This window comes from Aulonocara stuartgranti, assembly GCF_965226115.1.
Source record: "Aulonocara stuartgranti genome assembly, chromosome: 3".
Lineage (NCBI taxonomy): Eukaryota > Metazoa > Chordata > Actinopteri > Cichliformes > Cichlidae > Aulonocara > Aulonocara stuartgranti.
Window position 1 is genome coordinate 66,682,380 of NC_138941.1, and position 15,343 is coordinate 66,697,722.

The following is a 15,343-nucleotide window of genomic DNA, read 5'->3' on the forward strand; positions in this document are numbered from 1 at the left end:
CGTTATTTTATCATATGTTATTTTATTTTTTATTTTATACATTTTATTTTGTGACGTGATGTGAGCGCAGGTGCAACCCAACAGGCCCCAAACGTGCCTGGCAGCAAGTAAAAATGAAATATAAAAATATAGTCCAAACAGGTAAGGTGTAATTGTATTATGAGCCATAGTGCTTGGTCTGTTTGTCCCATGTAAATCAATTGCAGTTAGAGGCTACATTAATTTTCTTTCTGTAAGCACTTATTGAAATTATCTGAGCACATTACAAGTACATATTTGCTTACTCTGTATGCTCAAATGTGACCCATTATAGCCAACAGAAAAAAAGCGGAGGCCCGAAAAACAGGTGGGGGTCCTCCACCACCACCACTCACAGAGGCTGAGCAGTTGGCCCTCAGCCAAAACAGTGGGCGCCCTGTGGCCGAAGGCATCTCTGCGGGGACATCCTCTGAGTCAATAACCCCGCAAGACACAAGTGCCTACATAGGGGGTAAATTCAAAATAATACATGATGTGCATACATCCTTTCTTCACAGTCACCTTTGCAGTGCGACTCATTCATTTGATAAACTCTTTACCATAATGGATTATTTTGTAGTGAAGTTATTTTCCTACTGATCTTGCCTTCCCTCAGTCTTGGCTGTGTTTGAGAGCATAATGACAATGAAGTGTAAGGTGATTGGTATGTTTGTTAATTGCCATTTGGTCCCTTGTAAGTTATAAGTGACCTGTATGAACCTCATATTCTATCAGTTGATGGTGATGGTGTACTGCATCTGGTGCAGCCTCCTGTTGAGCCAGACCAACATGCAGTTGTGAGTAATACTCCACAGATTATATGAGTTTACAGTAGAACAGCAATGTTGTTTATTTCTTTACTACAGGAAAATAATGAAGAAACATTGACAGCTGTTACAGAGGAGGAAGCAACAGAGACTGGTGTCTCTGACTGCTCTTCCATCTTGTATGTCCGTGGGAGGGTCAGGATGTTCATGGTTTGGATCACTGCTGATGTTTGGTTCAGAAGGACAGTGTTCTCCTCTAATTGTGGCAATGTTGTGAAGAATCACACATGCCACAATAATGTCACATGCCCTTTCTGGGGTGACCCTGAGTCCTTGCAGGCACTGGAACCGGGCCTTAAGCATTCCGATAGTCATTTCAATTCTGGCTCTTGTCCTGCAATTAGCCAGATTATATCGCTGCTGTGGGCCCGGTTCAGGGTCAGGGTAAGGGGTAAGCAAATAGGGTAAACATGGATACCCCCTATCACCAAGCAAGTAGCCAGTGAACTCTCCTAAGACAGAAGGATACACTTCAGTTCAAATGTCCCTGAAGCAATTGGTCTTTATATATTTTAAAGTATTCTCAACTCACCATGTCCAAATTTTGTGCTCAGTGTACATTCACGGAATATTTGTGAGTCATGGATAGAGCCTGGCCACTTCCACATTTGTGATAATGTTGGCAGCATCACATATGATCTTCACAGTGCAGAGAACACAAATTAGCATCCATTACTATAATGAAATAATTTGTTAGTTTGAAATGCTACAGGGAACTATGTACCTGTACATTAATGCTGTGGAAAGACTTCCTGTTCACATAGTCTCCTTCATTTACTGAAGGAGCAATGATTGGAATGTGAGTGCCATCTGTACAGCCAATCACGCCTGGGAACCGTGAAAATAAATGTAAAATTTAAGTAGTAGTTCAAGTATCACCACATCATGAAGTTTTGTTCATCCTGATACCTGCAATTTTGTGGCATCCCTCTTTGATAAATCTTGTGGGTCTATGACCGGGGAACACCACAGACGAGTACAGGAGACGTTTCAGTGCAACTGTAACATTCCTGACTGCCCGACAGACGGTAGCCTTGGAAACGTGCTCAGCGTCACCAATATTATACAGAAAGCTCCCGTTTGCAAAAAACCAAAGTGCAATACAAATAATATGTACAGAACTGAGAGCATGTCCGCGATGTGTCACATGCGTAATATATGGCCTGAGGATGTTATCCAAATAACTTATAGATTGTGCTGAGAAACGGTAACGTTCGCACAGAAAATCATCAGGAAATGATAAAATGTCCAAACGCGCTCTGATCACTCTCTCCCGGCGGAGAGCTCTGCGGAGAATTTGGGCTTCAACATCTACTGGCTCTTCAAGGAAGGGGCACACCATTATTGTACTATTCTTAGTTAGCGTATTGTCTGTCTTGTCTTAATGTTGGTTTAAAATGGAGCACTGTAACAAAAAATAATTTCCCCCAGGGATCAATAAAGTATTCTGATTCTGATTCTGATTCTGATGTCTGACACTTCCTACTGTCAGGTTTCCGACAAAGGGGGCGGGGACAGTCAGGATTAGTTGTAGTAAACCTGCTAGGGGGCAGGTTAGCTTCACGGCGTGTGTCGTCATAGTGACTCACTCAGGCTGCAGCTGAACTCGCTTTGTGAAACCGAAAAACCAGAGTTTTCGTTAACTCAGGGTATACTTACTCAGTTTTTCCACTAAACCGGCTTCCTGAAACAGGACCCTGGTCACATTTTTGTTATTCATTTTTACTCTTTTTGAATGTTTTTACTTATAATTTCTTTTTAGCCTTATTGTTGTCTTAACTGAGTCTATTCATGTGTTTTTGTGGCTGTAAATGTTTTTTTCTCTGTGACGGCCAGTGGGCTGGCCTTGTGTTTTGCTTTTTCTGTTACCTGTTTCTTGCAGGTAGGTGGAGCTGACCCAATTATAGATGCAGCACACCTGAGAAGGCCAGTCCCAGTGTATATAAAGACACCTTGACGGAACCAGCTGTGTTGCTCTGGCTCTCTCCATCATTTGGAAGTTTCAGTTATGGCTGTTATGTCCTTTAAGTTGTGTTTAAGTTGCTTTACCTTATTTTCATTAAATATGTCTTACATCCTTTAAAAACCTGTGTGTGGTCTCCCACTTGCTTGTCATTTCCTCTGAGCCGGGTTGTCTCTTTTCTCTCTTTCTCTATTAAAGCTGTTGATGCAGATTTGATCTCAGCTGCAGTCAGTTTCAGTTTTTTTGATCTACAGAAAATGTAAACAAGAACAGAGTAAAGATTCATACCAGCCGCCAGCTGAACAGCAACCTGTTTGAAATGTCCCAGAGATTCTTACATGATGATGCTGGAAAAGGAAAATCAGGAGAAGATCTGACTGGAAAAACTAAAACAATAGCATATATTCCAAGAAATTTCACAGGATGGACAATGGTTTGATAAGTAAGCCAATGTTAGGCTTAAATAACAGAAGAGGTGAACGTCAATTCCTCCATGATACCCACCGTGCCTCAAGTAAGAGAAAACAAAAACATTATAAAATAAGGAATAACAAGTCATGGTCCAGGAACATCAAATCTGTGAGGCCAACAGACACAGAGGATGGATGAGAGAGGGAGGATGGAACTGTTGGATTGAAAGTTGGTCTGAGTGTGTCTGCTGGGTTTCTTTTTGCTGCTGTTGTTGGTTTTATGATCTACTGGCATACACGACAAAAACAGAATTTTAACTAACATCCTGATGTTTGAAATGTCTCAGAGCTTCTCACATGGTGACGCTGGGTGAGAGAAACCTACATTACTAGTCTCACTGAAGAAACCTAAACACCAGAGTACAAGTAAAAACAAAAAACAAAAAAACATAAGAATTGCTTTATACCAAAAAGATTTCACAGCAGAGACAATGTTAAATAAAAGCTAAGAGTCCCTCAAGAAAGAGGGGGGGAAACATATAGTATCAAACAACTATTAAAAATTATTATTACGAAAAATAGGAGTAACAGACAAAAGTGGACGAAAGAGAGGCAAACTTGGCTCCACAAGTATAATTATAACGTGACACATATTATACCGATATAAAGGATATTGTCACATCTTATATCTCGTATAAAATATATAAAAATATATTTTTAAAAAACTAGATATATCACCCAGCCCTATTCTCAAGCATCTGTTGGAAAGTCCCAAGAAATTAGTCTGGTCAAGCAAGAATTAGTCTTTCTAATTAACACCGAGCTGAAAAGGTTCCAAAAAAAATACTGCCGACTGGAATATAATGAACTAAAGTTAAAGCCAACATCTTTCCTTATATATTTTGTATTGTGTGTGTAATTTAATTGAATAATGTGTATAGATGGCCCATAATATTTTAGAAATGTGCAAATGATAATAAAAACAGCAAAATTTTATGTTTGTCTGAAATGTGTTTATTTATTTTCTGTAGATGTACCACTATTGTTATCTGAAATTTGCTGACGTACCATGGGTGGCAGCCCCAATCAGAGTTTGGAGGAACAGACACATTTATTTAAGGTTTAGAGTTCACTCATTTATAGAAATCCTCAATCTACAATCATTTCCACTGGACCAGATTCTACATATACCATGCGCACACACGCATTACAACACATGTGATAATAACATTGCAGCTTTTTACAAAATCCCAACATGCTCACCTATCAGACCTTCATTTTTGGGGTTGTGCGTTCAGTGAAGTTAAAGACAACACTGCCTAAATCCAAACATTTTTTGCTTTGCTTAGTCATTCAAAAATGCTACTGCCAACAAACTGCTCTATGAAACAGTTGTTAAAAAAAAATTGAATAGCTTACTTCAAAAGGTTTACAAGCATTTTGCACAGATGACTGGTCAGGAAGTTTATTTTCATTGTATTGTAAACTAATATGGTAAATATTTGCAGAGCTGATGGATGGATGGGGAATTCAGTTCATGAGGAACATGTATTCATCATAAAATGCACAAAATTAAACCATGACTGAAACATATGATGGAATTCATACTTGCTGAGGTGTCGGATGTTTTTTGTAACCATCAATAATTCAGCACAAAGCACATGCAAAACATGTTTTCACATCTTCCTGATTTCCCCATGAATTTGTTTGAGTGTTTGTGTGTCTAAGTCATTCACTGTTCTTCCGTTTGAGCCATGTTGCTGTATAATGGGAAGCCAAATATGCTCCCACTTGCACCCTCCCTATTCTCTGATGTGGCAAAACGTTCTTGAAGGTAGATTTCGATATAAAATCCAAAAATAACTTCTGTAGCTATAAGATATTAATTCTAATTGAGATCAGTTTAAGTTTTTTTTTAAGTTCCCTTTAATTGTTTCAAAATAAAAGCATTGCTAAGAAATGAAGACTGTACGCAAAGAGAAATTTGACAATTTAATATTTAAAACAATGCAGGAAGTGCTGAGATGTGCATACTCATTGTGATACAACAAGTTTCACTTTTATGATCATCATTAAAACGGAATTAATCCGTGTTTACGTTCATATTCAATTTGATGATCTGCTTGTATCCATGTTAGTGTTTAAAGTCCAACATCTCCCTCTAGTGGCCAAATATAAACCATGTGTGAGGATGGTGTTAATGTAAAATGTGAATCATAGTGTTCCAGTCAGTCATCAGTGTGTCTCTGCACAGCTGTAATTAAAATGTGTTCAGAGGGCCTCAGTGTCTGAATGGTTCCAGTTCAGCTCCATAACAGCAGCGTCCCTGGTTTGATTCCTGTGTTTCAGCTCATATCTGCCTCTCTCACTGAGGGGGACGTAACTACATGGACATGGATTTGCTCATCAACCAAACTACAGATCACAGAGAGCAGAGGACATTTGAACTTTCTTTGTTTTGTTTTGGGTTTTTTTTTACTTTGTTTTCATTTGGTTAACCAACGAATGTTTTATTTTAAAGTATTTTGGGAAAACAGACAAAAAGTTGGAACTCATATTTTATGAAAAGGCTTCGATGATGATGTGTCTGTAGTAATTAGAAAAAGTGAGTCCCCCACCTCTGTGTTTGAACCAATAGAAAGCTGGTGCTCAGAGGAAGAGGGCGGGCTTTACTTGGTGTCAGTGACAGAAATGAAAAAAGCTCAAATGAGTGAGAAGGACGATGAAGGAAACATCTGTGCTGTGTCTGCTCTGTAAGTAGAATCTCTGTGTTTGTTTGAATTCTTGTACTTTGACTGTCTGCTCTCCTGATAACTGATGATGGAGGAGAAGACATGAAAAACAAATCAGGCTGAATTCAAGTTCAAAACACCACGAGGACCAACTGCAGGTCTGAACTGACTCTTTATCTTTGCTCAGGAGTCGAGGAAACACAGCAGGCAGATCAAATCATTCACTCATATCAACACAGCTTGAAAGTCAACACATGACTTTACTGGGTTATTTAAAAGTAGTGGTTATTGTGTCTATACTCAATCTTTAGTCACTGGACATAATGATTAATTTAAATGTTGATTTTTGGATAAAAGCTGGAGTAGAGGATCATGAAAAGTCCAAAATGTGCGAATACATTGATGGTATCATGAAATTTGAACACGCGGTTATGAAAATGGATAGATTTTAAGTGTTTTTTTGTCCAAACTTTATTGAAACATGTTGCTGTCCCGTTTGTAGCAACCGAAAATAAAATAAATTCATAATTATAATAAAGGTCAATCAAATGGACCAATTTGGCAAGGCCATGATGATCCACTTGGTAAAATAAATCCGCTTGGCATCTTTCTTGGCCTTAAGACAACAATTCTGATGGCTAAAGATCCAAACAGGACACACAAAAAAAAAAAGAAATATGTTGCTGGCATTAAATAGAAAATGAGCAGATATATCAGAGATGAGTTTGTGTGTTTGTCAGCTGTTTGTGTGGAGTTGTTCTTTATGTTCCCCTCAAATCAACCTGAGTGTCATTTCTCTTTAGTTCTGATCTCACTGCTGAGCTGCACAACAAACCAAGGTCAGTAACCTTCTTCTGTCACAGTTTAAACCTGAGAAATGCTCACTGATATGACCTGATTGGGTTCATGTTTCACAATGTGACTCTAACAGATCATCATTTTTTTCATTTTAACCCTCACAGCTCGTCTGACTGTGAGTCCCAGCAGCTCTCAGTTCTTTGAAGGAGACTTTGTGTCTCTGAGCTGTGAGGAGGACGACAGCTCTGCTGGATGGACTCTGAGGAGAAACACAAGCAGACGACAGAGGACTCAGTGTGGAAGAGATGGGTGGGGAGAACCAGCTGGTTCTTCCTGTACCATCAGTATAACGAAACAGCATGACAGTGGAGTTTACTGGTGTGAGTCCAGAGAGGGTCCCATCAGTAACATGGTTAACCTGACAGTCACTGGTAAGCTGAGTGTGTGGAGTTAGTGTTGATGAAGCTGTGTGTAAATGGATGAAATGCTGTAGTTTGTCTCTGTGTTGAGGTGGATCAGTGATCCTGCAGAGTCCTGTCCTCCCTGTGATGGAGGGAGATGACGTCACTCTGCTCTGTAAAACAGAGACCACTCCCTCCAACCTCCCAGCTGCTTTCTATAAAGATGGCTCCCTCATCAGGAAGCGGCCTACAGGTCACATGACCATCCAGCATGTTTCCAGGTCTGATGAAGGCCTCTACAAGTGTGACATCAGCGGTCATGGAGAGTCTCCATCCAGCTGGATCACTGTCACAGGTGACACACTCACCTGTCTGTGTTTCTGCAGCTTTCAACATTCACAATGTGACGACAATTAATGACTGTGTTTGCTTTATTTTAGGGGAACACACCACCACACCTCCACCTACATCCACCTCTCCTCCATCACTCTCTCCTCCTGTTCTCGCTGTGTTGTCATGTGTTGGATTAGTCTGTGTTGTGGTTCTACTGGTGTTACTGGTTCTGCTGGTGAGACGATGTGTTTATAGGAAACCTGAAGGTGAGACTCAGACTTCCTGATCTTTCATGTCTGAGTTTGTTTAGTAGAATAAAGTTAAAACTAATTATGATCACAGTAACTTTCTTGAATGTGATCTTTTTTTAGCTATTTAACTTATATTATTGTTTATTTTGGATCATTTCAATAGATCAAGAAGAAACTGAAGAAGATGAAATCATCACTCATGTCATGTACTCTTTTGTCAAAACACCAAATTATCAACAGCCTATCACACAAAACAGAGGTAGTACTTTACAGCATAACTGAGATGTTAAATTTGCTTCTAGAAGGACTTTTGTGCAGCTTTACATTGTGAAAATATATAAGGAAAATAGAATAGTTGTGTATTATGTTATAGTCATGAAGACTGTTGCTGACTTTGATGGATTATGAGGACATGTAGAATCAGAGGGATTATCAGAAGTTTAAAAATGTTTGCCTGATCAAAAGCTAAAATCACAATATTTAAGTTTAACTCTGTACTTACTGAGTGTTGTTCACTGTGAGCTGGACTGTGTGTTTGTGGTCTGTGGTTAACTGAAGCTAACAGCTCTGCAGTCGTCCAGCATCCTGTTTCTGATACAAAGAAAACACTTCAGCAGCAGGTGTTTCAACACAGGGCTGTTCATTTTAAAATACGAAGGATCGTGGAGACATATTTTGAAAAAGTATTTCAATAAAACCTAATTTTGGAGTTTCTGTAGCATTCTGACATGTTGAACATTCATCTTGAAGATGATTTTAGTTAACTGTAGTTGTAGCCTGAAGCTGATGAGACTTCTCACTGCAGTGTGTTCCGATCTGGCCAATGAGAGTGTTCATGTTGTGAGAACATGTTTGCTCTGTGGTTAAAGGTGTCAGACTGCACTGAAAGAAAGCATACATTCATATCACATAAGTAGTTCTTCGTGGTCACTTTGTGTATCACAGGTATTTATAAGTCTGTAAAAAGGTGTTGTTGTGTATAACAATCATCCCAAAGTCCCTTTATAATGGTACATTACAAACAACAATTTTTTTTTCAAACCAGTACTGTTGCAGTTTTTTATCTTCAGTAACCTTAATGTGTTTTATTCTGCAGACGCTGATCTAGCTGTAAGAACTGAAGAATTCATGAAACAAACAACCATCAGACCAAGGAGACCCAGGTACAGCTACTCTGTATCTTTAACTGTAGACAGATGCAAGCTAGCTGATGATCAGTGGAACAACTTTCCTAAAAGCTGCTACTCTGTGCTATAACATGTAACTTTCATACAATTTGAAAGCCTCGTGCTAAAAACAGATTCAAGTCCCAACAGCTCTGCTGCGGCTTCGTTCACATACTAATGTTAGCCTTGTTTATGCTTCAGCATTAATTATGCAGCCTGACATAATTTAGGGGTTGAGATATTCACTGTAGAAAAACCACCAGGAACACTTGAGATTTCCCAGAATCCTTTTCAACTAATGTCCCTCAAAAAGCAACCGCCCCCTAGTTTCCAAATTTGTGTAACAATCAACAAAAAAATAATCTTAAAATTGTGTGTTTGTGTTCAGACATTAAACCAGAGCCAGATGTCGTGTACTCTTCACTGAAGTAGCCCACCAGTCCAACCACTGACGTCCAGCTGCTGGTCTCTAACTGGTCCCCCCAGCACCTCAGACCAGAGGAGATCCATATGCTGTTATTTGTCTTTGTCTTTTTCTCATTTAGAATATTACAATTCAAAAATCACAAATATGTATTTTTAACTGGAGTTTTAAAAGTGTTTTTCCTGCAAAATCAACAATGAAAATATAAATGTGTTAATGTTTCTTATGGCCACGGTAAGTTCCCTGTTATTTATATTCAAAAATATGTCTCAGACCATCATTTGTATTTCCCCAGCAACAATTTAGTTTCTCTGCTTTAATAAAATTTTATTCTTTCTTATTTTCCACGTGTGGTTTTGTGGGTTTCACCAAGATGTCAGATGGAAAATTTGACTTCTTCCGGTTTGGTTGTGGCTAAAAAGAAAAAAAGAAGCATTAAACCACAGCAGCAGAAACGATTTAGTGTTTGTTAATGATAACGCAAAGATGCTGCTAAAGATTTATCGGGGAACACAATATATGATCCTGGAAGAATAAACAACATTTTTAGGGATTTCTATGAAACTTTATACTCACCACAAATAAACCCATCTAAAAATGAAATTGATCTGTTTCTTGACAACGTAACTCTTCCAAAATTACTAGACAGTCAAGCAATGGAACTGGATTCGCCACTGACGCCAAGTGAACTCCAGGAAGCCCTGATAAGTATGCCCAATAATAAGGCTCCAGGTCCAGACGGCTTCCCTGCAGAATTCTACAAAGAATTCTGGACAATTTTGGCACCAGTATTCCACAGCATGTTGCAGGAAATCGAGGAAAAGGGCAGACTACCACCAAATATGAATTCTGCCAACATTAGTCTCCTGCTAAAACCAGGCAAAGACCCTTTATTTCCCTCAAGCTATCGTCCAATTTCTCTTTTAAATGTAGACCTTAAAATAATCTGCAAAGCTCTCTCAAAGAGATTAGAGAAAATAACCCCCCTCTTAATTCATCCTGACCAAACTGGTTTCATAAAAGGTCGGCACTCCTCAACAAACACTTGTAGATTACTTAATTTAATAGACTACTCATACGATAAAAACATCGAAACCATAATATTATCTCTAGATGCAGAAAAAGCATTTGACAGAGTTAATTGGAAATTTTTATTCGCAACTTTACACAAATTTGGTTTCGGAAACTCTTTCATAAACTGGATAAGAATATTATACAATTCCCCAACGGCTCGTATCAGAACAAATGACCAGACATCCTCCAGCTTCTGTCTCCTGAGGGGCACCAGACAGGGATGCCCACTCTCCCCTTCACTTTTTGCAATTTTTATCGAACCTCTAGCAGCAGCATTTAGACAGGCTACAATAATTAAGGGCATAAAATGTAAGAACATAGAACATAAAATCAGTCTCTATGCGGATGATGTGTTGCTTTTTCTGCAAAACACACAAACCAACCTCTCTGAGGTAATTACTTTAATAAACTGGTTTTCAAGAGTTTCAGATTATTCAATTAATTGGCCAAAATCTACAGTTCTCCCCATTAACTGCTCCTTCCATAATTCTTCCTCTGCCCCACTGCAATCCGGAAATATTAAATATTTAGGTATTAATGTCTCTCCTAAGCTTTCAGACTTAACTAAACTAAACCACATCCCACTTCTAAAGAAAGTAGAAGGCGATCTGACTAGATGGAAATCTTTACCCATATCACTCATGGGAAGGGTCGCCACTATAAAAATGATGATCTTGCCAAAAATAAATTACTTATTTTTGATGATCCCTAACAAACCATCACAAGATTGGTTCAGATCTCTGGATTCATATATTTCCAAATTCCTTTGGAAAGATAAACCCCCGCATATCAGCTTAAAAACGCTACAAAGAACCAAGGATAGAGGAGGATTAGATCTGCCTAATTTTCACCAATACTTCTTAGCCAACAGGCTTCAGTTCATCTCAGAATGGTTAAAACATACCTTCTTAGTTGAGCCCTGGCTAGATGTTGAACAGGCACTATGCAAGGATCTAGAGATTTCAGACCTACCATTTATTAGCTCAAACATCAAAAGACATGAATGCTTTAAAAGTATCAACATCAGCTTTTCTCTAACAGCATGGTGGGAGTTTCTAAAAATAACGGAGTCTTCATTAATCCCATGCAAACGTACACCTATCTGGAATAACCCTGACATATTACAAAACAATAATATGATTAATTTCCCAGAATGGAGTTGTAAAGGAATTAAATACTTAGAACATATATTAGAGGGAACAGAATTTATTCCATTTGACAGACTAGTTGCACAATATGGGATCAACAAGACAAGGTTTTTAGAATATCAACAAATTAAATCCATAGTAAAAAAGAAATTTAACCTCAGTCAAGTTGAATTACAAACACCACTAAGTGCGGCACATTTTCTTACTCTTAAATCCCCCAAATTATTATCTAAAATATACAGAACACTTTCTAAATTAGATGAATCAATATCCCTTCCTACTGCAAAGTGGGAAGCAGATTTATCAGTCAACCTAGACCAAAACTTCTGGTCTCAGATTTGCTTAAAAACTTTTAAATTAATTAAAAATCCCAGTCTGCAATTAATACAATACAAAATACTTCATAGAGTGCACTATACAGGTCATCGGATGTTCAAGATGGGCTTTACATCTTCCAACAACTGCTCACACTGTCAAGGCAATACACCAGACAATTATATCCACGCTCTTTGGTTCTGTCCACCAGTGCAAAAGTTTTGGCGCGAGATATGTGAAGACTTATCAAAGTGTCTGAAATGTAACATTCCAACTTCCCCCTTAGTGTGTTTGTTGGGCAGCTTAGATAATGTCACTTCAGAAAAGAATATAGCCCATATGGTTTTCACTGCCCTATGCATAGCCAAGAAAACAGTCCTCATGAACTGGAAAAATAAAAATAATCTTAATTCTAACCAATATAGAAATTATCTATTAGATTACATTAGTCTTGACACAGCCTCTGCCACCACATTAGATCAATTGCTCTGGGCCCCTTTTATCAGCTCCATCACCTAGTGGGGGTGGGGGGTCATAGTTTGGTCCCGCCTTCACTGTTGTGATTGGTGAGGGGGTAGGGACAGGCTTAGGGCGTCGGGGGGTTCCCGGGAGGCATCTTCCTTGGGGGGCTCAACCCGGGGTAGCGGTCACGTCCGGTTGGGGGCTCTGTTGGCTCTCAGGTGACTGTTTCCTCGCGGCTGCGTGCAGCGGGGCTAGGGGAGGGTCTGTGCTGACGGACGTGGGTTACTGACCTGGCAACCTGGCTGCCCCTGGGTGGGTCCGGGATGGGCGTGAGGTTCTGGGGGCGCTCCGTCTCTGGGCTGGGGCCCGGGCCGGGCCTCGGGGGCTTGGGTCCTGGTTGGTGTGCTGCCGGGGTTGTGGGCGGGTGGGTGCATGGGGGCCCGGCCCTGGAGCAGGGTGCCGCCGGTGCGTCGAGCCGCCTGGGGGGCTCTTCAACTGGTGGGGGGGATGGTCACATCTTGCAGGAGCTTTCTTCTCTTCAGGAACTCTCTGCAGGAGGGGGAGATACAGGAGAGGTGGAGGAAGATCTCAGCCTGGGCGTTTACCGTCTTATGTAGTCTGGAAGATGTGTGGATGGTGGGGTGGGTGCAGTTTTCTCTGTGGTGGGGTTGGGTGGACTGTCCAGGGCTCTGTGGAGCCGGGGGGCGCTACTGCACTGGGCCCCGGTCTGATGGGCCTGGGCCCCCCTTCCCTGGCGGGTCGCGGAGGGTGGGAGTGCTTACTGGGGTCAGCGGGGGAGCTGGCCCCAGGGAGGGGTTACCTGCCCCTCCCTTCCTTCCCTCCCCATCTCCAGCTGCCTCCCTCTTCCCGCTCCTCCACAACCACCCACACATGCAGGGCCTTGGAGTGGGGGTATGTCACCAGGGTGCAGAGGAGGCTACCCCCCCCCCTGTCCCCTTCTGGCTGCCTCTGCCTCAATTTTATCCCACAACTTAGACATTCACATTATTCACACTCTCATTACACATACATATAGGATCTTGGGGGTGGGCACAATCACGGAGTCCAAATTACCATCAGGGTGTATACCTCACCCCTGACGTCGTTGCCCACCTCTCAATTTTAAATGCACTTAGTCATTGAGGGCTAGCAGGAGGGACTATGCGCTTACCTGCTGCTCCTTGGCAGGTAGCTCCATGCCCTCCTGGGTTTTAATTACACCTTAGAACACATATGCATCAACACTACAATGAGCGGGTGGAGGGAGGTTTGGAGTCTTCTCCCACTCCCATTCTCTGCGGCCTGCTGGAGCGGGAGGGCTAGTGGGAGGAGTTGGCCGTCCGACTGCGGTCTGGGGTGTGGGGCCTCCCTGCTGCTGCAGAGTCGGGGTGGTCTGCCTCTCCCCACCGCAGGGAAAAGGGTAACACCACCTGGGTCTGGGTGCAATTCCCCCCTCCAGGGGCAAGGGTACCTAGACCCGGTTTGTAGAGTACGCTTGGGGAGTGTGATTGTGTGTACAGCGTCTCTTTATGTCTGTCTCCACGTTGGTTGAGTGTGGAGTGAGTGCATATGAGAGCATGAGGGTGGGAATGGATGTTTGTGTCTGTGGGTGCCTGTATGTCTGTGTCTATATGTCAGGTTGGGCATCAGACGCCACCTCTCTGGGGACACCTCAGGCCCTCCAAGGTTTGGAGGCCTATCTCCACCCACCACCACTTCCCCTGCCGGTGGCGGACTCCCTCAGGTGTCGGTGTGTTGGTGGTTCTTTGTGTCTGGGGGTGGGCGTCCGGGTACACACCGGCTCACTCCTTGGCGGCCGCTTGTCAGGGCCTGGGGCCTGGGGCTCGCTCGGGCCCCTTTGGAGGTGGGGTGCCCCCGGCCTCTCGGCCTGGGGCTCGGTCACTCAGGCACAGCTGGGGGCCGGCGGAGCTCACGGGCGCGTCACTGCAACTCCCCCTGACTTCTGCTCCGCGGCTGCTGGGCGAGCCCTCATCTGGGACTCTCCTCAGCTCTTACTGGAACAGTGGCGCGGCTGCCCCTCTGTTGGTCTTCCATGGTCTCTTGTGTTCTGGGGGCCTCTGGATGTCTGGAGTTTTGATCTCCTCCATACCCGCTTCACACCCTGGAGGACGGGGCTGTGGCCCCCCCACACTCCCTAGCAGATCATTACATGGAGAAACCTTTGGAATGCAAGCATGCTGATCCACACAGGTATGCACACATGGGTATTCACAGACGCGGACTAAAGCTTTCTTGGCTGCTGCCTCAAAGCACACTGTGCGCTGTCTATCTTGCGTGCTGCACAATATCGTTTATTATTTAGTAAATATTGATATCTATGACTAGCTAGTTTATTGTGATGGTGCTTTGTTTTCTCTATTATTATGTTGCTCTTTGTTGTTTGCTGTCTCCTCTGTTTGTTTTTTTTGTTTGTTTTTTTTTCTCCATACAGGTGACCCAGGAGTTCTTTTTTTTTTTTTCTCTCTCTTCCCCCCCCTCTCACCGTCTCTTCTCCCCTTTGGTTTTCTTTCTTTCTCTCCCCCTCTTTCTCTCATTCATTCCCCCTGTCCTATTTATAAAAAAAAAAAAAAAAAAAATGACAAAGGATGAACTGAAGCTCTGCCATCACGTAATGTCGCATACTGCTGTTTCTGATGTCATTTAAAAAAAAAAAAAAAAAAAAAAAAAAAAAAAGATAACGCAAAGAGCTTTGTTTTAAATCACACTGAAACCAGCCAGCAGCTGCTTTCATGGCAGAACATTTTATTTTCGTTAATTAACTTATCAATGTTAAAATACAAATAACAGCCTAAACATTCTTCTTAAGTGAGTCTTTACCTTTATCTTTATTATTGATTACAAACTTCACATTTGAAACTTTTGTCTGCTAAACAAAAAATAAAGTAATCTAATTGTGTTAACTTGGACTAGAAAGTCACTGAGTGTCCATTTATCATTCCTCCATCTGGGAACATTCACAGTGTAACACTCAGAGCTTTAACATGAAGCCAGAGAGCTGAA

The 15,343-nt window shown here is 41.6% G+C and overlaps 1 protein-coding gene and 1 long non-coding RNA gene across 2 annotated transcripts in view; one reads left to right on the plus strand and one right to left on the minus strand.

The window, feature by feature from the left end:
- The window catches only part of LOC309694419 (CD226 antigen-like), a 246,042-nt gene that overhangs the window by 110,215 nt on the left and 120,484 nt on the right, over window positions 1-15,343 (plus strand). The gene's annotated exons all lie outside the window — the stretch shown is intronic.
- On the minus strand, window positions 975-1,718 carry LOC309696768. Its single transcript, XR_014273648.1, has 3 exons — window positions 1,570-1,718; window positions 1,378-1,484; window positions 975-1,297 (listed from the first exon to the last, which is right to left on the minus strand). It is a non-coding gene; the product is annotated as an uncharacterized lncRNA (long non-coding RNA).